The following is a 24,221-nucleotide window of genomic DNA, read 5'->3' as shown; positions in this document are numbered from 1 at the left end:
ATAAATCGTATTTAAAGACCGAGAGGACAGTACACTGTGAAACTTTAAGTGTTTACACCCCACCACATAATAAACCTTTGAAATTTTGAATGAACTCGTGAGAACTGAACTCTGGGAGAAGTTTTATCCGCTACAGAGTGTGTGTGTGTGTGTGTGTGTGTGTATTAGTGTTTGTCTAGTCTAGTGTGCTATCATGACTGAAAGCAGGTTTGTAGTGGGTGCGGTGACGTCACGGCCGTTCCTTGAATTGAACTGAAGCAGAATGAAGCGTGAGCAGAGTCTCCTTTAATGTGAACACTCAAATACACACAGAGACACTCTGGTGGTCAGCCCCTTCACTCACGTACATCTGCTACCGCTGTATCTCTTTACGAAGTCGACGAGAAACAGACAGGTTTTTCTCCTGTGTGAAGTGTGTGGTACTTGTAAGTGCCTCATGTGCGGAGGAGTGTTGAAGTGTGAGAAGAAGAAGAAGAAGGAGGTAAGTGTCTATGTTTTAGTTGTCGTTAGCTAACGTTACTGCGCTCGTTTCTCGGACTCCGCCGTTTAGCTTTAGCTCTCTACGCTACCGCCGTTTATCTCGCTGTTTGCTTTGAGCTGAGAGTTCGTTGGTTCGCCCAGTGTTAGCCTTCCGCACACACTTGTCTCTGATGAGTAACCAAAAGCAAAACTCGCCAAAGAAAGGTAAACACAGCAGATAGAGACGATAAACAAAATAACGTTAAAACCAAAGCCACCCGCTGACTTTTTTTTTTCAAGTTATCTCCTAAACGAAGAGGCTGGGGTCGGGCAGCGAGCCAAAAGATTATTATTAACGACCCCACTGCTGGGTTATTGTTGTTTAAAAGAGTGCTGCGGTGAAGTAGCCTCGGTGCTAGTTTTTTAATGAGAGTGAACAGACAGTGCCTCGTCCGCTCAGTCTTTGTGCTGACTCTTCATGTGGTTGTGGAACAGTTAAAGGAAGGAAAACTCGAAAAACTCGTGCTGTTTGGATTGGGTTGTGATTAGAGGCAACATGCGGGACAACGAAGAAAACTGTTTTTTTTTCTCTCTCTCTCAAAGTTGTGTGTGGAGATGAGATGTCAGTGCAGGGCTGGTGGCAGATAGGAGAGATATGGCCTCTTTAAATATGATTTATATTTTTATGACCGTGTTATCACTGTCTTTCAGAAGTAAACAAAACAAATCAGTGCTTTGGACCTGGTGTTTTCGACCTGGAAATGTAGCACATTACTGTAGAACATTTCTTTCTGCCTTTCTTTTGTTTTATCCGCTTTTCTCTTGAATCCACCATTCCACTAAACGTATTTCTCTTTCACTCTTGCTCTTTATTTCACTTCTCTCTCTCTTCCTTTCTCCTTTTCTCATACAGTTCCTCTGTCAGTTCTCATTTTCTTCTTTCTTCTCTCTCTGCTCTTTATCTTTTGTGTCACTTCTTAAGCTGCTGTGTGTGTGACTGGTTTAAATGTCTGTGAGCGTGTGTGTGTGTTTCAGTGAGCGTGGATGTGATGGTGCCATGTTAAGTTTTGATGCTGGATGGAGGTTCTCCACAGACCAGGGTCTGGGGGCTTTATGTTGACGGATCTGGCGTTTGCTCTGGTGCACGAGGACCTTATTTCAGAGCATTTCATTATATATGTAATGATTTTCGATGGAGATTGTTCAAGCGGTGTATGTACAACCGAAGGTCTCGTGTCATCAGTGGAAGCACTTTAAAGTATTCACTATAAGGGGTAGCTGTAGTTTGTGAAAAGTCCTAAGCTGAGAACACGTGGGCTGTAATCCATTAAAACAATCTCTATCACTGAATATCTGATGACCACAGCTGTGTGGGCATTGTATGAAAAGTATTTAACATTTTAATGTTTACTTGCTGCGTCTGTTAGTACACTGTATGTTTTTACGTATTCATTTCTTTTCATAAGGGCACGATTACTTTGAGCTGTGCTCCCATCCTTAAGGCATGGCATTGTGTTGAAGCTGATCCTGGTCCATGAAACAGGTTTAGTTTCCAGAATCTTTTGACTGCTCACTGCACGCTGTGATGTAGTTGTAGTGCCTCGGGTCCTTTTCTGGTGACGTAATGAGCTGGTTGTTTTCAAACCTCATTATTAATGATTACAGTCTTAAACCCGTGAGGTGCACAGGCACATAAACGGATCAGTGTTTCCTCATTAAAGTGATTTTGTGTTTTGTTTTGAGATTATTGTGTTTTATCCGCCTCGTTCGTAGTTGTTTGGTTTGTGAATGTATGGTGAGGGTAATGTAAGGAATGGAGCATCTGTTCTGCTCAGAGTCCTGATGTGCTTCCCTCCTCTTCAGGGAGAGCAGCTCGCCACTCTGATGCATTGACTTGACAGCTGCTTGATTCTGTGGAGATGCTTGGAAACCATTAGTGGAAATGAATTGAAACCTCCCCCTTTCCTTTTTTTTTTTTCTTACACACACAGACACACACACACAGACTCATTCACTAAGGCACGCACGCTCACTCACAGTTTGTAGTGCAAACAAATGGCTATTGTTGCTTTTTTTGTGGCACAGAAGCTGAACACAAAAGAAGGTCCTGATATACTTGTTGTAGTACCTCAGAGAGAGAGAGAGAGAGAGAGAGAGAGAGAGAGAGAGAACCGAGTTGTCAGGACTTGTTTTGTGGTTGATTTTTTTTTTTCCCAGGAAAAAACTAAACAAAACAGTATCTTCATATGTAAATTTAATCCTTATGCAACACTCTTCAAGTGAATCTGTTTAAACAATAAATGTGCAAAGGTGGGTTGACTATGCATGGATTTATTCTGTATTAAGCTAGTAATCTCAATTTGAAAGAATGCCGTATTCAGCAGGACTATTGATTTCTGTTCACGCTGTCACATTTTTTCGGGGGTCTGCTCTTTCTTGCGATGCTTGTAATGCAAATGGATCTGTTCCTTCCAGCAGTCAATATATATTCCTCCTGCTAAGTAATAGTAATGAGCTATTGGATGTTACAGAATGAGAAATGGCTCTAAAATGTTTTCCTTTAGAACGTAGCAGGCTGTAGAGGCTAAATCATATTATAAATAGCTGGCGGTGAGGAGGGGCGTCATCGCTGCCAATGAATCAACCAATAAGTAGATGCACAGCTAGAAGGTCATCACATTTCCCTCATATTTATTCAACAGTGTCGTCCTTGAGAATGCTTTCAGAATAAGGAAACAATAACCAGCTACTGCAAATCCCTGGACTCTGCAGTCAGTTATTTAAGATTAGGAAAAATAATGCTGTGCCATTTGAATGCGCTGCGGTCCCAGAGGAACTATGACCTCAGAGGTGCAGTGTTAGTGCTTGGTACAGCACTTTAAAAATTCAGGCCCTGATTATTCTAAATGGTGTTTCTTAAAAGCTCCAAATGCAAATTGAATGTCTCGCAAAAACTCTTCTCCATCCTTACCATTAGGCAATAGCTTAAGTACATTAGAAAAGTCAGGACGATGGCTCTCCCGCACTGAATGTAATGGTTGTAGACTGGAGAAAACGCAGACTTTGCTAGTTGCAGTGATCAAATGGGACTGCCGTTTGCCAGGTTTTAAATGTCCCTTATTCGCTGTTTGTTGCTGTTGAGGAAGCTGGAGTTTTGCCTTGCCCTTACGAACAAGGAGAAAAACATTAAATGGGTTTAGTTGTTACATCTGTAAGCAAACTCAAACATTTGCGGTCTGCTGTTCTGTTGAAGGTCTCAAACTGTCTTGAGATACGAGATCATTAAATACATTTTGGTGGTTCATGTAATAGCTCCATTTTTCTTACGTCATTGTATGTGTTTTTAAAAAGGAAACCTTGGTGGTGTTTGGTTTGTTTAAAAGGATAAACCTTACTCCTCAAATTGTAGCAACCTTTTTGGTGGATCTCCAGCTGGCTTTGACTTTTTTTATCATCATTTAATGGAAAACCATATTTTGAGCCATAGACGCATTCTGCTCTTTCTTTTGTCTCCTCCCCTCTTCCCTCCCTGCCTTTGGTCTCATTAATCAGAGCCGTTGCTCTCCTGCTGCGGAGGCCAAGAGCTTCAGCAGTGTGACAGGTGCTTGTGTGCGTTGGGCCTCTGGCCTCTATCTCAGCCACAAGAAGACATCCCAGCCCTGGGCCTTCACAGGCAAACCCTGGAGGTTAATGTTGTATAATTCAGTGTCCCGTATTTGTTTTTTAGATTGATGTCCCAGATCATTAAAGCCTTGGTGCATGTCTGTTTCTAGGTCAGGGATGACACTTCGTGATTTGGCAGGGTAAGAGAGGTATTACAGAGAGATTGTTTATTAGAAATGTGATGGGGTGATTGGTCTCTCTCTCTCCCCTTTCATCCCTCTCTCCATCTGTTTATTCCTCTTAGATTGCTGTGATTTTTGTGAGCTGAAGCAGCTCTGAGGAAGGCCTCCTACTGTGTAAATGGGTGTTATATTTGAAATGCCAGTAGTTTGGACTGTTTGCCCGCCTGCTACCATCCATTAGCATCCTGGAGTAGAGTAGTGTGTACCCACAACAACTGATGAGATAGATTGACAGTCAGACAGAGACAGACACGCAGAGACAGACAGAGTGCAGTGCGTTGAGTAAGGTCTTGCATATTCATAACCAGGGGACAGCTGCTTTCCCAGGGAGCCCAGAGGCGTACTACCTATTATAAACCATTCTACACACACAGACTGTGCTTCAGCAAGCATACCCTTGTCTTATTTATTGATCTCGCTACATTTAAAATCTGGTCACTCCTGCCACAAAAGCCTCTCAATTTTAGCTGTGCTAGCAGCCGCCTCTGCAGACGCATTTTTAAATATTTAATTTTCTCCTAACGCAGCATGAAATGGTAGAGAAAGGGAAGGACGGGGTCTGTCTGTGGACAGGTTCGAGGCAGCCTACAGAATCTGTTAACACACAGCCTAAGACCACATTCATTTCACAGTTATTGGAATGTATTTTTTGCGGGATCCCTGTGTATGTACTATACATAGGCAGAGACTGTGCGTATGTTGAGGGCTGGTGTCATTCAGAATGTAAGTTGGACATGGAAAAACCCTTCAGCTGAGATTTTTTTTTTCCATGTGAATAGAGTTTTCAGCTTCCTGAGACACCCATACAAACTCTGCTAAATTAACTCGCTGTGAAAAATTCCTCTACGAATGAGAGGGGTCAGATTATTTGACCCTTTGCTCTAAACATATTGATTTTTTTTTTAAATGCAATACAGTAGCATACAGAAGTCAGGGTTTTTTATTATTTAATTTCCAATCAGAACAGTAATTGAGTTTTATAATTTCCAGCATAAGTGAAAAAAAAAACCATATTAATCAGAAAGTTGCATGAAATAGGAGTTTGTTTATTTATTTATTTATTGGGGGGGGGGGGCGTTGCTTTTGGAAATGTTAATGTTTTGTGGCCTGGTGGGGCAAACAGTTCTAGGGTCCTGTGGTTGTTTGTTTGAGCCCTGCCTCGGTGTGATAAGCTTGGTGTGTTCTCCCTGTGTCTGTGTGGTTTTCCTCCTGGACTGTGCTTTCATTCCACAGCCCATAAACACGTGTTGATAGGTCAATTGCCTATGCACAGAGTGTCCATAACTGAGTGCGTTTGTGAGAATGCGTGATTAGACCATTTTGGTAAAATTTCAGTGCACGCTACCCTTTCAGGAAGCATTAACTGAATATGAATATTATATGAATACCATGCGGTTTGACATATGTGTGAATAGTCCGTCATCTCTCATGGTAAAGAAGCTTTTGGATCGCTCAAAGGAGTGAAACGTCTGGTATTATGAGGACTGAGTGAGTGAAGTTTTTTTACAATCATCTCACCCATTTATTGCTATGAAGGACTAGAAGATAAAGTTGTTGAGGACTGGATATTTTAAGTAGGTGGGCTGTTCTCAGACCAGTACGCAGTGCATTAATCCAGGAGTCACTCTATGACGCCCCAAAAAGGTAGATATTGTCCCTGAAAGAATGAAAAGATAAAGAATTTCAGTTTTTCAGGGTGGTGGGGAGTCCATATCTGCACCCTTCTCTCTAAGGTTAATACACATCTGCAGCTCTACTTTGATCATGTCGTCCTCAAGATTCCTCTCAATTCTCCATGCTGTGCTCCTCACTGAAAACACATAGTGTAAGAGTGTAAGCGGAGCTCTGTACCTGGAGCTGAAAAACCGGACTGTCCATACTACAGCCCAGCGTCTTACCACTCTAAGTAAAACAAATTCCATTCAAATATGGATTAAGGTTTTAAATGTGTGTTAAATCCAGAGGAGAAAAGTGCTGAAGAAAATATCAAGATAGTTTTGCTGTTCACTAGTGATGGTAGCTTGCCTCAACTTCCTGTAATTGATCCAAATTTCCAAGCCATCCAAAAAAAAAGGTGTCTTAACACTGTAAAGAAGCAAAAAAATTGTTCCATTTGATCCAGACATCCCTTTTGGTCCATTGGTCTGGACTGTGGGCCAAGGCACATTTTCACACCTGCTAATTTAGTTTGGATCAAACTGAAAGAGTCAGAAGGTCTGGATCACCCTTTGACATCACTTGCTTTTTCTTCTTTTCACAATCCATATAAATTAAAACTGCAGAAGTGCAGCTACGGTTTTGTAGAGTTTACTACATGTTGTGCATTATCTTTTTTTCTCAGTTATCGGCTCTTGACAGCTGCACATTCTTTCAGATTCATAGCATTGGGTTGTCTTCACAGTTCAGATAAGTTTTCAGTTCTGAAACAAAAGAAGAGTTTTAATTTCTTGTGTATTAATCTCAAAGATAAAATATTTTTGGTCTGCTTTTTTAATCATGTGTGTTATAACGTTGGCACAGGCCAAGTCTTTTCTCTGGTATAAACAGCATTTGCAATAGGTTGATAATGGACAGGAAGATGGCTTTTAGAAAATCTGAAAAACACTGTGTACATATTCTTATTGTTTTCATTTATAGTTGTTAAGCTTAGCATTGAATAACTGCATTAGTGTGATAGACTAAGCTCGAGAATTAAGCGATTGTTGTTGATTTGATGATTTTAAACCTTTTAGAGCTGCAATAAGAGCACTGATCCCTTTTGGTCACAACAGTCTCCTGCTTGGTCATGTGATCGTGCATTTGGTCTGGTTTTAAGTAGTGGGTTAGGTTACACATGAAGAAGTAAGAACAGAATAGAGAATGGTTTACCTCTAGCATACTGAATGAGTGTAATATGTTCCATTCTGTGTGTGTAAAGTCATCAGGAAATGGTGTAACTCCACAAACCGTTATAGCAGCTTGACACAAAGAAACATGAGAAGATAGAAAGGCTTCTGGTGCCTGTTTCCGCCAGCGAAACTGTTATTAGACTGATAGACCTTTCCTGCAGACCCTCCCTCAGGGAATGGGGAGGTTTTGTTGTCACTTTCTTTAAATGATGGCTGAGAGTCACTTGGCTGTAACATTAGCCAACTCTGCCTATTTGGCACTTCAAAGAGTTTTGGGAGATGTCCTTTCATTGGGGGGCCTGACAGTGACCTTCTTTACTCCCTCTGACAGAGCTGGGTCTGAAATGCTAGAACAGAAGAAAAACAACACTCCTACCTCAGTGCTCTGCACATTAGACAAAATGGCCTAACAGGAGAGGCCCATCGTTCAGGAGAGTGTTTTAATGGGGTGGGGGACGTATCCTCTGTTCTTTATTGGGGCTAGTATTGATGTGGGGCTGCTGCTGGTTGTTGCGTTTGATGGAAATCTCCAGAGCTCCTCCAGGCTAGCGCAGCTCCCTGGCGGAAGGCAAATATTTAGAGCTAAATTAAGCAGGCTGCAGGAGAGGGCTGGAAGTGGCGGCTTTTCGGAAGCAGCACATTAGGCTTCGGCCGCTCGCTGGGTTCAACAGCTATCCGTCACTCAGCTGTCACTGTGCCACACTGTTCCACTCATCACGCTGCAGACTCAGCCTGCGAGAACTGAGTCTCGAGCTGGAGGTTGATGAATTTTAATGGAAAAACAGCTTGAGTCAAAATCATTCGAACAGCATAGAAGCAGTCAGGACTGTTTTAAACAAACAGTTTGGAGTCAGACATCCAGTAAAGAATGTTGACTCTGTGTGGTCATCTTAACATGACTTATCACAGCTGTGTTGTAAGCCTTGCTGAATTGACCTTCCCTTTAAATGTTGAAACCTTGGTCCCTTTTTTTAATCACGTTAGTCTTCTACTTGTCCTTATTGTGTGGTTTAACCCCTTGCTGGGTAATCTCTTCTGTCTGTGATGATTATATTTCTGTTTACTAGTTCAGAACATGCCATCAGCTTGATTTGAAGAAGAGACATTATTGCTCTGTACTTTAAAAAAAAAACTAAACGTGGGTTTGAGTTGTGGGCAGCTTGTGCTGGAAAGCTGGGCCCCACTAACAAAGACTGAGAGAGAATGACACATGATCAGGGAGGAGATTGGGAGGAGGGGTTAAGAAAACTTGGTCATAAATTGAAACTAGGGGTGGAAATGTATGGAATGTTAGATTGGAAGGAGGAGGTGTTCATTTTTATGTTTATTGACATATTGGCCTTTTCTGTTATATTATTTTAATGCGTATGTTACTGAATTGAGTGGTGTATTTTGTTTTTTAATCACATTGTTTGTGTATTACTTGATACCTAGGACTTCACATTTGGTGCAAAGACCTTCTTCTCACCTATCCCTAATATTACCTACTGCACACCAGGAGATTATCACAAGACTAGTATTATCACCCAGCCCTAAATCCCTGTCTGCAGAAGATCCGTTGGTTTGTGGTTACTGCTCTGTGTGATGTTTAGATTCCTATCTGTAAAAAAACTGGCCTGTTCTCTCTCGTTTCTCGCCTGAGTGAAGAGTGCTCTTGGCTCGATAACACTCCTTGTATTTTCAGTCAGTGCCAGCGATGTTTCAACTCACAGACTCACCGGTGTCATGTGCGACATACCATGAAACTGAGCTCATGGACAAGCCAACTCAGAGCTCAATCATAAGGTAGTACACAGCAGAGCGAAACAGAGATACTTGGAGTTTCCTTCAGGACTGTCTTAAAGGCATCCGACAAGTTACCATCAAGCTTTATTTTTAACTCTGGTCTGGAGCTTAAGCCCAGTTTACACATGAAATTAACATACGTCTTTTTAAAATTAAAAAGGAATTAGAGAGAATATATGACTTGAATTCACGTATTTTCTCTTTCTCTTTTGCTGTCTCTCCCCCTCAATCGGTTCTTTGTCCTGAGTAGGAAGGCTTAACTTTTAAAATGTTTCAGTTAGCAGAGCTATGAATGGTTGAATGGCGTGTTCTTAAGGTAGAGCTGAGAAACATCAAACCCTCATTGAAAACCTGTAGTCAGCAGAAAGAGGGAACTTTTATCTTTACTAGTTGATCATTGTTTAAACAAAGGTACAACTTGCCTCAATGAATCTCTTGGACTGAGTGCGAAACCTGGATATATAAATAATCTTGTCGTTTTATATGAGGAAATACAGCATATCAGTTAAGTAAGTGTAATGAAACATTCAGAACTGGCGGACTCAAAGCTGTGAATGTCTCACTTTACGAATGAATTGATAAACATGCAGTATTCATTTTAAAGTCATTGAGGAATTATAAATTATATTTAGTATATCTGTGTAATGTAGTATGTGTGTTGGGGAAGTGTAGATGGTGCTCGTAGCAGTGTTCGAACACACACCAGTAATGCAGAAGCTGTAGCAGTTTGATCTCTGTTTAATGAAAATAAGGGAAAGCTACCATCAGGAAAGCTAACATCAGAGGCTAAGCTGGCAGTGCGGCAGATAACACTTCTCTACTGATGTAGAGCAAGCCAGAGAAGGAGAATTATTCTCCCAGTGGGTATTCACCACTGGAAATGCTTTTTAATCTTGTATACACATAATCTGTGCAACCTTTAGCATTTTTCTACACTGTGGTCTTGCATTTTGATAACCACCAGGTTGTTTAGGGAAATGAATCCTCCAAGCCCATTAAACGGAAGCTATGAATAATGTGCTGAAATTTATACCAGTACACGGAGTATGACTACTAGAGCACGTCTCGTATGTGTGCAGTGTGGAATGTGTGTATGGTGGTTGGGGGTGGGGGTGTTTTTTTTGTTTGTTTTTTACCTACTTTTACTAAAATAATAATAAAAAAAATTGGTTCACTTGTATTGTAGCTTATTCTAAGCTTTCTCATGAATACTAGGTATGTTTCTTGTGCATGTTGTATGTTCAGCCTGTGTTCTCAACTTCGTTTTTTTTTATCTAATGAAGAAGCTCTCCGTAACTCAGGGATGGGTCTTATCAGCATTTACTTTGATGTTTGTTTTTGAGATCTGTTATGATTTTGAGGTCAACATTCAATTAGCTTTAAATATTTATAATGTTAAAGTATCTTGGGTTTACCAATAAATATATATTTTTCTAATTAATTTGGCTTAGATGAATAATAAAAAATAAAATCACTGGTAAAAACCACAATCTTCAAAGAACTGTGAAATCATACATAGACAGTATGCCTCAAAATGCCTAGTTTAGGTTTACAAAAGTGGTTTTCATAAAAGATGGCGAATAGAAAACCCTGGGTTTACATTTCAGTAAATGCATTCAATGGTTTTCTGACCCTGTATTAAATTCTTAATTTTTAAATTGATCAAACCACTAGTGCTACATAAATAACTATAATAATTGTATGTTTTCGTTGCAGGTCATGGAGTAGTGATGTCCTTGCACTGAAGTCACATTTTCCTCAGTCAGTAAGTGTCTAAGACTTCTTTCTCTAAATGCTTGGGTGTATTTGTAACACCACAGATTTATTACTGATTCTTTTAAATGCTCACCATTGAGGTTGGTGCATGGAAACTCAAATTGTGAACATTGGGTATTGCTTGTTAGTGCCCTGTTTATACCTTTCTTTTCCATGATTCTGATTCATTTGATTTATGGCATTTAAGCACAAGGTGATGCATCTTTGCCATTAGCCTCAGTCAAAGAGTTTGTCTTGGCAATTTTCTCTGGCGCCTCACCCTTTGTTAGTCTGTTTAAATTTTGTTTCTGTGTTGTTGCCTGTGGTGTGTTTGTTTTTTCTCTTTTTTTTCCTAACTTGCATGCCTTAAAGTAGAAGACAGCTTTGCCACATTTGGATACTTTTAAATAAATTACTGTCAGCCAAAAGGTAGTAATTGGGTGGCTGAATGTGAAAGTACCTCCCTTTTGCACGTTGTAGTTTTCAGCAGTGTCTGCATGGCTGACTCAGTAAATGATACAGGGCTGGTCTGAGACTGCCACAGAGACAGTGGGAGGTTAAAGGGACTCTGCTGTTCCTGTTACAGAGACTAAGTGACTTACAACATGGCTCCCACCATTTAGTCAGTGTGTGTCTGAAGCCCCTGGCAGAGAAGAAATTTCCTTCTCAAGCTGCTTCTCGGGCTACATTGTTTGAGCTGATGGAAGATTACTTATTTATAGTTTAAGATTTATATTTGACTGTTGCTAATTACTTGTCTCCTGGATTTCTTTAATATGTGTTTGTAATTCAGAATATTTAGTACAAAAGAAGCCAATAGAATATGGTTTATTTGCAGATGAGTTTGGATCATACCTCAGAGAATCAAATCAAGATTCATTTCTGATCAGTATTAGAGGCATCTGTCTTTTCCAAATGGATCTACTTAGAGATTCCTTCACCCCTGTCACTGACAAACAGCAGATTATCATCATTTCATATCTTAGCTGTTGCTGTAAACAGACTGAACTATAGTTCTCAGGGAAATAATTTTAAGCTTGTTGATGATGCAGTGAGTGGAACGTGGTGGAGTGGGTACCGGTGGATTACTGAGGAGTAGTAGAGCAGAGTTTCTCTCAGAGAGCGTAAGTGATCAAGTGAAGCTGTTAGAGCTGAAGTGTTTAGAATAGACAGGTTTTTCTGACTTCAGAACCATCATGTATTCCCATCTGAGAGCCTGCAAGCTCTCACACAGAGTCGGAACCTGTGTATACCCGTCTGTTCTAAGCCTTAAACATGAGGAAGCAGCTAAAATTCTACCTTTCTGTTTAGTTCTTCTTTGTTAAATATTTATGTGTTCTTTCAGTTAATGGTGTGGCTTCAAAGGTATCCCACAGTGTGTGAAAGGCTGCCACAGAGGTGTGTGTGTGAATGCCTGTGCTAAGTCTGGGTTACTAACAGATTTCTGCCCTACTAGTGTGATGAGTTTGTAAGTTAAAACTCCAACTCCAACTCGAGAAGGAGAAATGGCAAAAAATACTTTGAAAATTGTGAAATAAATTTGTTTATTTAAAGTGCAGATAATGAAATCTGTCGATTTGGCCAAAGTTCCGTGAGAAAATTACTTGTTAATTATTTTTTTAAAGTTCCACAATGAATTTAATTAGTTTTTCCAGAAGATTTGAGATATTTCCTTATACTTAAACAGCTGCCAGAGCATACAGAGCTGCATGGGAGCTGACACAGCCCATTTAAAACGAAACGGCAATAAATAATACATGGTTTAATATACGTTGTGGTTGTTGTATCATAATGTTTACTTTTTCACAAAACTGTAATTAATCTGGTTATTTAAAAAAAATGGAATTGTGACATGCATTTTAGTATCCGAGGGAAAGGGAAAAGGGAACAAAACGTGGCTACACTCTGCAGCTTGGACTCAGTACAGCCCTTTAGAAATTACAGATGCGTGTGATTTTGATAAGAAAAGGAGCTTCATTAGTTTGGGAGCATTTTATATTTTAAAGACGTGTGCTTCTCACCGCCTGGCTGGATCCTCAGGGAAAGACAGAACACATCCTGAAGGTCAAAACCAGCAGGCAACAACCAAGTACACGTTCCAGAAAGTGTTGCATCAGCCGAGCTTTTTGACAGTTTCCTTCATCTTTCAGCTTTCTTTCTTGAAGATGTGTTCTCCCCCCCCCCTTTTATGCACAGAATTTCCACTTCTGTGTTCAACACTGGCTCGTTTGACCATGTCCATAGAAGGCTTCAATCTATTGTCTTCTCTCTGAATGTGATTGCATTAGCTGTGGCCTGACTCTGCTGATTAATTGATATGGATGTAAATCTATCTTTAGTCTGCTACTGAAAGCAGTTAAAGGTGAACCTGCTTCTTCCCCTTTTTACTCTAGTCAGTGATGTCATTCTTAGTTGGGTGGGGGGGTGGATTCTTCTAATAGAAGATGTAGCTGAGCGCTTTTAGGGCTGGAGAAGGCACTTTCAGAAAGCCTGTTATTACAGTGCTGTCCACACACACAAGGTAGATTCATCTCTGTAAACATCTCTTTCTCACCCCCCTCCCGCACTCCCTCTTTCTCCCACCCTACTCTCTTGGGCATTTTCCATTATTGCATGGTCACTACTTAAACTTAGAGGGTCATGTTTTGGTAGATAATATATGTAACATCTGATTAGGACTTAGTAGTAGTAACTCTGAGTACATGGTGACTTTAAGGCTGCTGCTCCAGCGTACCTCAGGCCTTTTCCCTGCTCAGTGTCCACTGAGAGACTGCTGTGTGGTATTATAGCCGCTCTTCAGGATAAAGACGCCCAGTTAACCTGCCTTATTTAGGGCACTCTAATATGTTTATATGTTTAACTCTCACTGGAACATTGTTGCCTTAGCATTCAGGGGGAAGCTGTTGTAAGGCCTTGCTGGATTTGCCAATGGTGTTCGAACAAGCAGAGACAGTGTGTGAAAGGCTTTGTGGCACAGTGGGGACTTTCCTTACCCCATGAGTCCTCTCCTCTGGCTAATCTCATTAGTTTGGTGCAGGTCCTTTTTAAGAGTGCTCTGCCTTGGTTAAGAGCTGTGCTGAAGGTATGACTGCTGCCTTCAGGGCACTAATTACCGGTCGGGTGATAAAAGGCAGCTCTGGCCAGCTGTGTGTCCCCTTGCTAATTTATCCCTGATAAACTAGAACTAATCAGGGCTCTTGCTTGGTAAAGGGCCACGTTGGATGTCGGGTCAGTCACAGAACAGGGATAGCACATTCAGAATGTGTGGAAGCTAATGAATGGAAAGCATGGTGACGTCAGATGAGTTTTTGTTTTTATTCCTTTAAAGGCACAGATTTGAATCTGTTTTAACTTTATAGTAAACCAATAAATTTGTAAACTTTCAAGATCCGCTTTGATTTGGTCAGTAAACCAGGGAAAAACAACCAACAACATGACTTTATTAAGTAGTATTTTATGTTTTGGTTTAATATCCACGTGTAGAGAACATATTTATCTAGGAATAAATGATTAAATACACTTTATATGTGATTCCCGGCACCCCACCAGCTCGGTTAGGGCTGTGAACACTCAGACGGCTGCATCAGGTGTTATTTGCTTTACGAAATGTTTCTGTTTGAAGTATGTGTACTTTTTCGTAAGCATAATTTCAGTAGTGTGGTGAACTATATAATCTATGAGTGTATAAAAATGTGTGTGTGCATGTGATCTGTCTGACAGAACCCGTATGCTTTTGTTATAAATCCATATACATCTCTAGTCTGTCAAACGACAAACATTTTCTTCTTGAACGAGTGTAGACCCTGTAGTTCTAGTCAAACTTGCATTTTCTATAACCTTCTGAATTATAGTAAATACAACTGCTAAAATATGTTCTGGCATTTTCCCATAGGATCAATTTAAGTGATAGATAATGTATTTAGTGCTATGCTTACTTTACATTTCTAGAAACATGATTATGCTAAGAGCTTTTGAAAAATCCACCTCTTGTTGGTGTGATTGCTGCAGAACATCTCTTACGACTACTGCTTATAATAAAGAAAGAAACAAATACAAGGCTAAAGAATTTAAACGGTGGCGCTGAAAAAAGATTTGGTTCAACCCCAGAAGATATTTAAGATGACTGTAGTGAATTATGGCATGTTGTGACAGTATCATTTTCTACACGATATTTCTTCTGATATCATCAGAAGATTAAATGACTCCACAATTAATAAAATATGAATCTTTCTCCTCTTTATTTTCAGCTTAAACCTCAGAAACCTGAATATCATGATTCATATTGTATACTGAAAACGCACTTCTACGTATTAAAAACAATTTCATGCAGTTTACCGCAGGCTTGCTTGTGTGGAGAGATAAAAAGTAAGCGTGTCTTGGCAGACCCCCTCAGAGACAGGTTTTTTTTTTTCCTGTGCTTTCTATGTGCAGATGGGGAGAGGGGAAATTTAATTTTCTTTCGTATCGTAGGGTTGTTACAGCCAGCTGCCTGCCTCCTCCCTTAATAAAGCTATTGAGAGCTTGGGACGGGACAGAAGGAGCCTCTCCCCTCCGTTATGAGTCCAGCCTCAGAGACCTGCCGAAACATTCAGCAGCCACGTCCTGCATGCTGAATAAATGGTTTTAAACACACACACACACACACACACACACACACACACACACAGGGAGAGGCCATCATTCTGCCCTGTTTACAGGCAGAATTCAGCTTTCATTTTGAACTGCCATCACCTGTGCACCACATTTCCTCTCCAGCCCTGCTCACTCTTCTCAAGTGAATTTACTCCTGAAGCAAGTAAGAAAATCCTGCTGCCTTCCAGAATGCCTTCCAGCACACCCAAAATGGCCTCAATAATATCAGAGCTGATAAAATTGCCGTTCTTTCAAGGAGCAGCATAAATGCCACTTAACTGGGATGAGAGAGAGAGAGAAAGAGAAAGAGCGACAGACAGAGAGGGAGCAAGACTGTTTCTCCTCCGTCAGCTCTTCCTTGCTGGTGATAGAGGTGACACCAAGGTGAAGGCAGACTTGCGGAATGGTTGGAAATCATTGATATTCTGACTTGCAGGCTGCAAATGGCTCAGTGGCAGATGGAGTCTTTGTCAGGGAAGAAAAATGGCAGCCAGGGAGCACGGCTGCTGTTTTCTCCCCCACCAGCCCCCATGCTGACGGCCTGTGACCTTCCCCTGCTCATGACGATTCTGCCTGCACACTTTGATCAATTACCCTGTGTGCTTTGTTCATAAGGAATGTGAAAAAGGATCAAAATGCCTTTTTTTCCAGGAGTAGGAATCATGTTGCACACACACTCAGACATCAAGCTCGTAAATATATTTTGTTTATTTAGTTGTAGTTATAGATTTGTAAATGTTAGTTGATTGATTTTATGAATTAGTATTCGTATTCTGAGGATACTAAAATCTGTACGTTTTCACATTCCTTAAATATCGAAGCGAAAGAAACAATAGCTCTGAGGCATGTCATTACGAATAGCACAAATACGCTCGCCACCCAATTACGGTGCAGCCAGCTTATTGTCCCTTTTACATGAACATTGCATGTTTGGTGTGTTCAGCTTGATTGAAAGGGTTGATGTGGTTGTTTGTGTGGCCAGTGTGTCTCTATCCTTTTAGGAGAGTTTAGTTTTTGAAGAAAAACAAACAAACAAACAAACAAAAAACATGAGGGTAATTTTCGCTGAATGTTTAGTCAGTTCAGTCTGGGCTATATTGTTTTAAAACACTTATCAGATTTATTTGTTCTTTTCTGAATCTGTTATTTATTTCTGTTTGCCAATAACAGTTTCCTAAGTTACATCAGACCTATAACTCTGCGTTGCCTTCACAGTCAATGGTCTTCACACACACCTCAGATTTGAAGCAAGAGTGGAACATGATGAATGCTTTTGGTACTGTTTATGTGATTGTGACAGGTGATTTAGCACAGTTTTGTTTTTTTTAAATACCTAGTAGTTCCTACAGTTTTAAAGTTAAAATGAAAATGAATGACTTTTAACTGACGTTGAAATAAATGTAGGTTGGTGTCTGACTTTTACACTGCAGTGTTTTTCATTGCTGGCTGAGCCATATGAATGTGGTGCCTCGAAGGGGGTCAGTGTTCACCCCTTTAATAGATTTAGGGCTTTGTGTGTGTTCACACATCTCGCAACGTGTTTGATTTAGATTAAAATAAATGCGCATCCTTTCTCACTCTAATAGCTGTAAAAAGCTTTGCCTGGTGCTTGTGTTTGTCCTGTCCTATGTAACAATTAAGATAATTAATTTGACTAAATTCTCTTGATCGTTAAACAAGATTTGTTTAATGGATTACCTTTAATGGCTTAAACAGCCTGTTGCTTGGAAGTAAATTAACTGAAGTTTCATCACTCAAGTATAGAGTAAATGTTTTCAGACAGTGAGCGATGGTTTATTGAAGTGGGATTAACTGTTTGGTTGTTTTCAATTAACAATATAAAAATTACCGCTTTAAGTATTTTCCTGGCGGCAGATAAAAATGTATCTGTGTCTTCTTTTTTCATATCGTCTTCTGGGTGTCTGTGTGAATTGTTCTCTGGTACAAATACTGAAAAGTTTTGCTAGCACCTCTAACAACACACTGTTGTGCGCTGTCACAAAATGGCATATGCAGTCATATTGCTGACAGCAAAACCAGACAAGGACAAAATACAGAAAGGTCAAGAGGAAAAATGCAGCCTGTGAACAAACTATGCAACGAGGCCAATGACAGTGAGGTGTGGGTTTAATATGTAGGCTGATTTTCATTAGTGAGACTCATTGTTATGCATGGAGTGTTCCTCTGCACCGCTGTGAATATATCCTATTTTGTCATCGTCTGCATATTCAAGAAACTGTTGCTGTTTTAGGCGCATTTTTTCAGGCAAAGAGAAGTATAGCCAGCATAATCATGTCAGATTTAGCGTAGAGTGTGGAATAGTATTCTGTTGCGTGAAGTGATTAGTCTTCCAGTTCTGATGTAGACAGAGACAGTTAGGTGATATTTGTTTTTTACTAACATCGTCATTGCTTGTTTAAAGACTGCTGTGTGTATTTGAAATGCTTAAGTTGCTGCAGTGATGTTGCCCATGGGGCCTATGTAGCCTAAATGACTGCAGTGGGAAAAGAGTATGAATGATTTGTTAATACAATACAATCCAGAAGCCATACACATCATATATTAATGAAATTCTTCTACACCCATTTCCTGGCATAACCCAAAATTGATTATTAAATTAGCGTGTTTAAAGGGGCATTATTTTTCAGACTATTCCATATATGTGACGATTCATCATCATCATCATCATCTTCATATACATTTCTGCTTAATCCATTTCAGGGGCACGGTGTATTTAATAAATAAATAAAATGTAATTTAATAATTAAAGTAACCCAAACCATGTTGATTTATCAGTGGTGAATTTTCTGTGTAGACAGAGGTACGATGATTCTAGTAAAATGTTACCACTGCTGTTTTCACTTTATTGGTTTGAACTCATTTGTACAGAGAGATAGATAGATCACTTTATTGATCTCAAAGGGAAATTTGTGTTACTGCAGCACAACACAGAAAAGACAGGCGCAAGGAACCAACATACAGTTGTTACATAGTGGGGAAAAAGATTACAATAAAGAATTAAAATAAGACTACAATAATTCACACAAATGCTGTGCACCCACATTAACAAGATAAAAATTTATATTTTAGTAATTGAGTAAGTAACAAAAAATGTTGTGCACTGTTGGCCCAGATGGCCCTGTATGAAGATGTGAATAGTAATAGATTATTGTCCAGAATGGTCATAGCTGTGTTAAAAGCTGAAAGTGATGTTTACCTTTTATAGCATCTGGGCAGTGTACCTCTAATTTTTTTTAAAATGTAGTTTCTTCAGGCTGAACGGTATATAAAACAGTATGTTTGACAAGAAGAAAAACAATGACGGGTGTTCTCTAATTTTAGCACAGTAATGTAAACACATAAATTCAGTGCTGTATTGTGCTGCTGTTTACTGACTGGTTAATGGATCTGTGCTTAACAGCTTTTTGTATCTGCTTAAGCTGCTGCTGAACAAGACTCGCAGCTTTTTACTGCTCAATTTACAAATGTGTACACATTTGTGCAGTCTCTCTCTCTGACGCGCGCTCTCTCTCTCTCTCTCACACTCGCACTCACGCTCACGGCTCAGCCGAATTAAATTGTTCGTTTTTATGAAGGCCTCTCCTGGCTGGCTGACCAGTGAAGCACGTATCTAAGTGCTGAGGAACGATGAGGCCCAGCTTAGCATCTGCAATGTATTCAGCACAGATTGCTCAGCAGATATTTAGGGGTGATGAGCCTTAATGCCTCACAGAGAGTATTCAGGTTTCTGTGACCATAGGTAACTGCATCACTGCTCCATTTTATTTAACACACACATTTTAACACACATTTTGCAGCCTTAACTGACAGTGTGGTTTTATTTAAAGTACTGATGATATGTTTATATGCCCGATCGTTTGTGTTATTAGTAGCTCGTTTGAGTTATTAACCTGTCAATGTGGAATATGATCTGTGCTTGCCAGCCTTTGTGAATATGTGTTGGCATTTCAGCATTTGATGGTCCTCATGATATATTAGTATTGTAATAAGGCAATTTGTTGCTTTGAATTTTTATGGTACGCGCTCCTGCCCACGAGCTGAGCTATTTAATGCTGCTTTAATGGAAATGAGCACATTTGATGGCACTTATTTGTTTACTACACTGCACACAAAACTATATACTATACCATGTTTCTGTTTAAAAACAGAATGACAATTAATTAGGGTGAGAGAGACTTATTTCCCAGGCACATGCTTAGCATAGGCTAAGAATAAAAAAACAACAAAAAATGATTCCTCATTGATTCGTGATGAAGTGTAGGAGAATATTTTGAGTCCAAATTAGCAGTTTTATTTCAAAACGTGTTCTGATTTCTCAGGTCCTCTATTTTAAAGACTAAAAGCATCATGACTGTTGTTCATATTTCCTGATTATGACACACACTTCCTCATTCAGCATCTCTGTGTATAAATAACACAGGAATATCCCGCATATTTTAATCCTTAAGTCTGTTAAGTCTGTTAAATGTGTTGTTAATTCAACAAAAATTTGAGTATCACTTATTATACTTATTCAGATAGGGTTTGTTTTTCATCATTAAAAAATATGTAAAAATGAAACACACGCTTGTTTTACTGTCATGATTGTTTATAAAATTACGCACTTTAAAATATATATATATATATATATTTTTTTTGTTTAAAATAAAAACATAAATGCCATGATTTCACTTCAAGAACTGTAACTGAGTCAAGGAAATAAATACATGGTTTAAATAGTACTTTGAAATTGTGCAGAATTTGTGAAATTACACAATTAGAATGTTGGAACCATTCAAAACCATGAAAAACCATTTTAATGGCCATCACTAACACACATTTTTTTTCCTCCCTTTTAGTAACTTTGGATTAATAATAGGATAATAGTAAAATGCATGAAAATGAACACAACGCAGCAACCCAGTTGTAATAATTTAGGATGGGCAAAATGTGTAAAAAGTTTGTATAATATTTAGAATACTTAGTGCAAGCAAGCAAAATGGGTCACTTTATGAAATACTTTGTTGTAGATTTAAATTTAAAAAGAACATTTCTCATTTGCAGATTGAAAATATTTGAAGTGTTTACCATCTACTAAACATGAGAGATTAGGAACTTGTTTCATATGGTGCAAGGTAGGAACCCACTGCTGGATGTTCGTGTCTGTCGAGCCTTCACATGGCACTGCTTGAGAAACCATCACGCTACTGTGACAGTTACAGCCACACGGGCCCGAGAATAATTTGGAAACCTTTTGTTGTTTAAACCAGTTTGTTGGGTTAAATGTCACTGAAGATGTGGAAATGTGTGCTGTGGTCAGATGAGTTTATGATTCAGCTTGTGTTTGGGATAAACAGACGTTGAGTTTTCTGTGCCAAAGATTAACTGGGCCCTCCAGATTCTTACCTGTAACCAGAAACCAACCTCTGTCATAGAATGGCATACACCTGTGCCCACAGCATGGATAACCTGGATATGTGTAAACGTACTATTGATGTGGAGGCATATATTGGGATTTAAGAGACCTATGCTGCCATTAGGATGACTTATTTTCCTGAGACTTCCATCTCAAAGTGCTGAGAGAGAGAGAGAGAGAGAGAGAGAGAGAGAGAGAGAGAGAGAGAGAGAGAGAGAGAGAGAGAGAGAGAGAGAGAGAGAGAGAGAGAGAGAGAGAGAGAGAGAGAGAGAGAGAGAGAGAGAGAGAGAGAGAGAGAGAGAGAGAGAGAGACTGTAACAAGGCAAAAAATTCCACTACAAAAACTTCAACAGTGTGTATACTCAGGTCACAAATAATTAGAAGTGCGATTAAAAGGAAATCACATACTCTTTTACAGAAATTATACAAATTACATACTAATTTATTGCTATAAACTTTCCTGGAAACATTGTATTTTGACACTCTGTATTTGACCTATATTTGGTGTGTCGTGATAAGCGAAGGTCTGAGAGTATCATCTGTAAACACAAGTGAATATCAGAATGGTTTAAGCAGTTTTTAAAATAGTCAATTGCAATTTTTCTTTCAGAAGCTCATATCATACACCACCCTCAGCCTGACCTTGACGTCAGACAGCTTTAGTTGATTTAAAGATGTGTTTATACTGAGTGAAGAATCTTAAAAAAATTTTTTATTTTATTTACACATAACATCTGTGTGAAGTCCTCCACATTTTTGTGTACAGAAGACATGGAGTCCAAGCTCCTATCCTTGGTGAGCTACCAATGGCACCCTGTTTATTAGCTGATAGAAGCACCTTTGGAGTGGCATAAGTCTTTAATTTCTTGCTGATGTTTGTTTCTAACATTGATATGAAAATGTGATAGACTCTAGAATCATGTGTTATATTTATAGAATCATGTGTTAAATTTATATCTTTTTTTCATTTACCATCATCTGTCTCTTATTAGATAATGCTTCTTCTGTTCAATGTCAATGTCAACTGACAGTGCCAGTTTAAATACAGATATCTTTATAAATGTTAATGTATAAATTAAAGAAATAAAATGTACTTTAACCTAGACACTGTGCTCTTTTTTTTTTTTTTTTTTTTTTTTTTTTTAACAATTGGAAATATTGTCCAAATGGAGTCAGCTGTCTAATAATGTTTTATAGCAGTTTTTGGCAGACACAGATATGCTCCCATGTGGATGTCAGAGTCCCTGTTTGACAGTAGTCACAGTGTATGATTGTCTCACTGTTGCCCTTGTCATATTTCTGCTTTAATTGTGTTTTTGTCTAGTCTTATCTAAAGTATAGTTCCTTAAACCAGTGTTTGTTGAGCTATTTTAGCTGTGGCCTCTTCCCTCTCAGCTCACCCTTAGACCTGCTTTTTCATATTTCTCCATACACAGTGAACAGTGACATTACAGCGACATTAGACAGCATTGCCTGTTGGAAAAATAACACACAAAGCAAGCAAACAAACTAAAAACAAAACAGAAACACAGCACTGCTCGCTGTGAATGCCAAGAAATCAAGGATACACACATTTATTGTGTGCTAGCTTTTGTTCTGATAATTCTAGTGTAATACGATAATTGTATAGTTCAAACAACAAACTGTTTTTCTTTCATTGTATCTGTATTCTTAATACTGTAACTTAAAACTAGTTAGTACACTATTTTTTGCCTAGGGTGTTCTCATTCATTGGGAACTTTAGTGTTGAATGTGATGTTAAATTTTACAGAAGAATAATCTACTTTTCAAATATATGTGTAGATGAAAACTGCACGTGTATCCATTTTTTCCCCTACACCTACCTTCAGATGACATAGTGAGTGCTTTCTATATATGAATGAATGTGCCTATTGTTTTCATTTAGTTAACTCTTAGCCATGTTGCATGCATTGGTGTTAACCTGGCCTCTAAATTTTAGAGGTATTCATAAAAAGCAGATGGGTTAAATGAGAAACATTCTGTTTCATTCATCACTGTTGAACCTAAATCGCTTTGCCGTGTGACTTTTTACCCAAGAACTGCTTAAGAGCACGTGTTTTTTAATTCAATTCCACAGTGAGTGGAAAGAAGATGAGATTTGAAGACTATCTGGTATGCTCATGAATTGAGAATTGTTCCATGACCAATTGTGAACATGCTGAATTAAAACATCGACTGCAGTGTGGAATATTGGAATTAGCTGTAGCTGGTTTATTCATTTATTTAGCAGTAATTGTGTGCACATGTAAGTTCACAAAGACCAGCTTGCCTGAGTCGTGTACTTTGTGAATTCCATTGTAATTACTTTGAAAAGAACGGAGGGGGCTCTGTTTAAGTCATAAGGGTGACTATAATGAACCTTGTGGTTGTTTTTGTCTCTCTCTCTCTCTTTTTTTTTTTTTATCCTGACACACTATTTTCCCCCCTCTTCTCATAGCTCATTTTGTGAAATCAGGTCTGTGCACCCTTCTGGGTTTTCTGTGCTTTGCAGAGTAAAAATGAAAAATCTCTGCACTTACTTATTTTGTATTTTGCGTTATGTGCGGGCTATGCTCTAGAGCCCTTGTTCTCTTCATTATAAATGCACATTCCATGCATTAAAGCAATCTGAGGAATTTAAAGTTACACTACGTTATATAAAAACCTGAGATAATTACATGGCTTGCTGTCTCAGAATAAAAAACATTTTTCTTATTAATGTTTTGCAGAAAATGGTGATTAAAATATCATTTTTGACCAGTTTGAGTTGGATGGTATAGACAATAAGTAGGGCATTACTTTCTGTCACTAAATTAGACCTGTAAAAGTAATAGCATATTAATCAAAAGTAATGCCAAAGTAAATTCAGGGTGTGGGTTACTTGTGGACCATGTGGCATTTAATGTACTTGCTGACAGAAGAATCAGATTCCTGGCTGATTTATTGAGAGGATGTATTTATGTGGACAGTTGCTTTAGGCTGTGTTGTGCATCACTGTGTGTAACTCCTGTGTCTAACATGTATTTGTCAACATGATTTGGTCCGTGGTGTAGTTCTTTTTTTTCCTCCCTTTCCCTGGGTTGTGAATGACAGAGCCTGTGTAGATTTAAGAGTGCTGTGAGATGCTGCTGGCAATTCCAGGCCAGTTCTGCTCAACCCTGGGTGCTCATTTAGAAACACAGAGGCAGGATGAAGGGTGGGATGGATGTGTGGTCTGTTAGCAGCAATGTCCCTTAGCTTCTGACTTAAAATCTTGCCAGGACTCCTTTTCCTGAGTCACTTAAGGGTAGCTCTGAGGTAAAACACATCTACACTTATTTGTTGCTTTCTATATGTTGCACAGAAATTTGGTTTATGGTTATAGAATAAAGATTTCAAATTTCGGTACAAAGAGAATTAAAAAACCATGTCAGTAAATGTAAGTAGTAAACGAAACTTCCC

At 39.1% G+C, this 24,221-nt stretch overlaps 1 protein-coding gene across 4 annotated transcripts in view; it reads left to right on the top strand.

The window, feature by feature from the left end:
* Nucleotides 1–263: 263 nt before the first annotated feature.
* LOC136710622 (bromodomain adjacent to zinc finger domain protein 2B) overlaps nucleotides 264–24,221 on the top strand; it is a 72,088-nt gene continuing 48,130 nt past the window's right edge. For all 4 annotated transcript variants that reach the window (XM_066686327.1, XM_066686325.1, XM_066686326.1 and 1 more), the window contains exons 1-2: nucleotides 264–481; nucleotides 10,694–10,742. The gene's annotated coding sequence lies outside the window, so the exon portion shown is untranslated. The remainder of the gene's footprint in view (nucleotides 482–10,693; nucleotides 10,743–24,221) is intronic.

The sequence above is a fragment of the Hoplias malabaricus genome, chromosome 12, assembly GCF_029633855.1.
Source record: "Hoplias malabaricus isolate fHopMal1 chromosome 12, fHopMal1.hap1, whole genome shotgun sequence".
Classification (NCBI taxonomy): domain Eukaryota; kingdom Metazoa; phylum Chordata; class Actinopteri; order Characiformes; family Erythrinidae; genus Hoplias; species Hoplias malabaricus.
The sequence above is the reverse complement of the archived record's forward strand: the minus strand, read 5'-3'. Positions and strand labels throughout refer to the sequence as shown.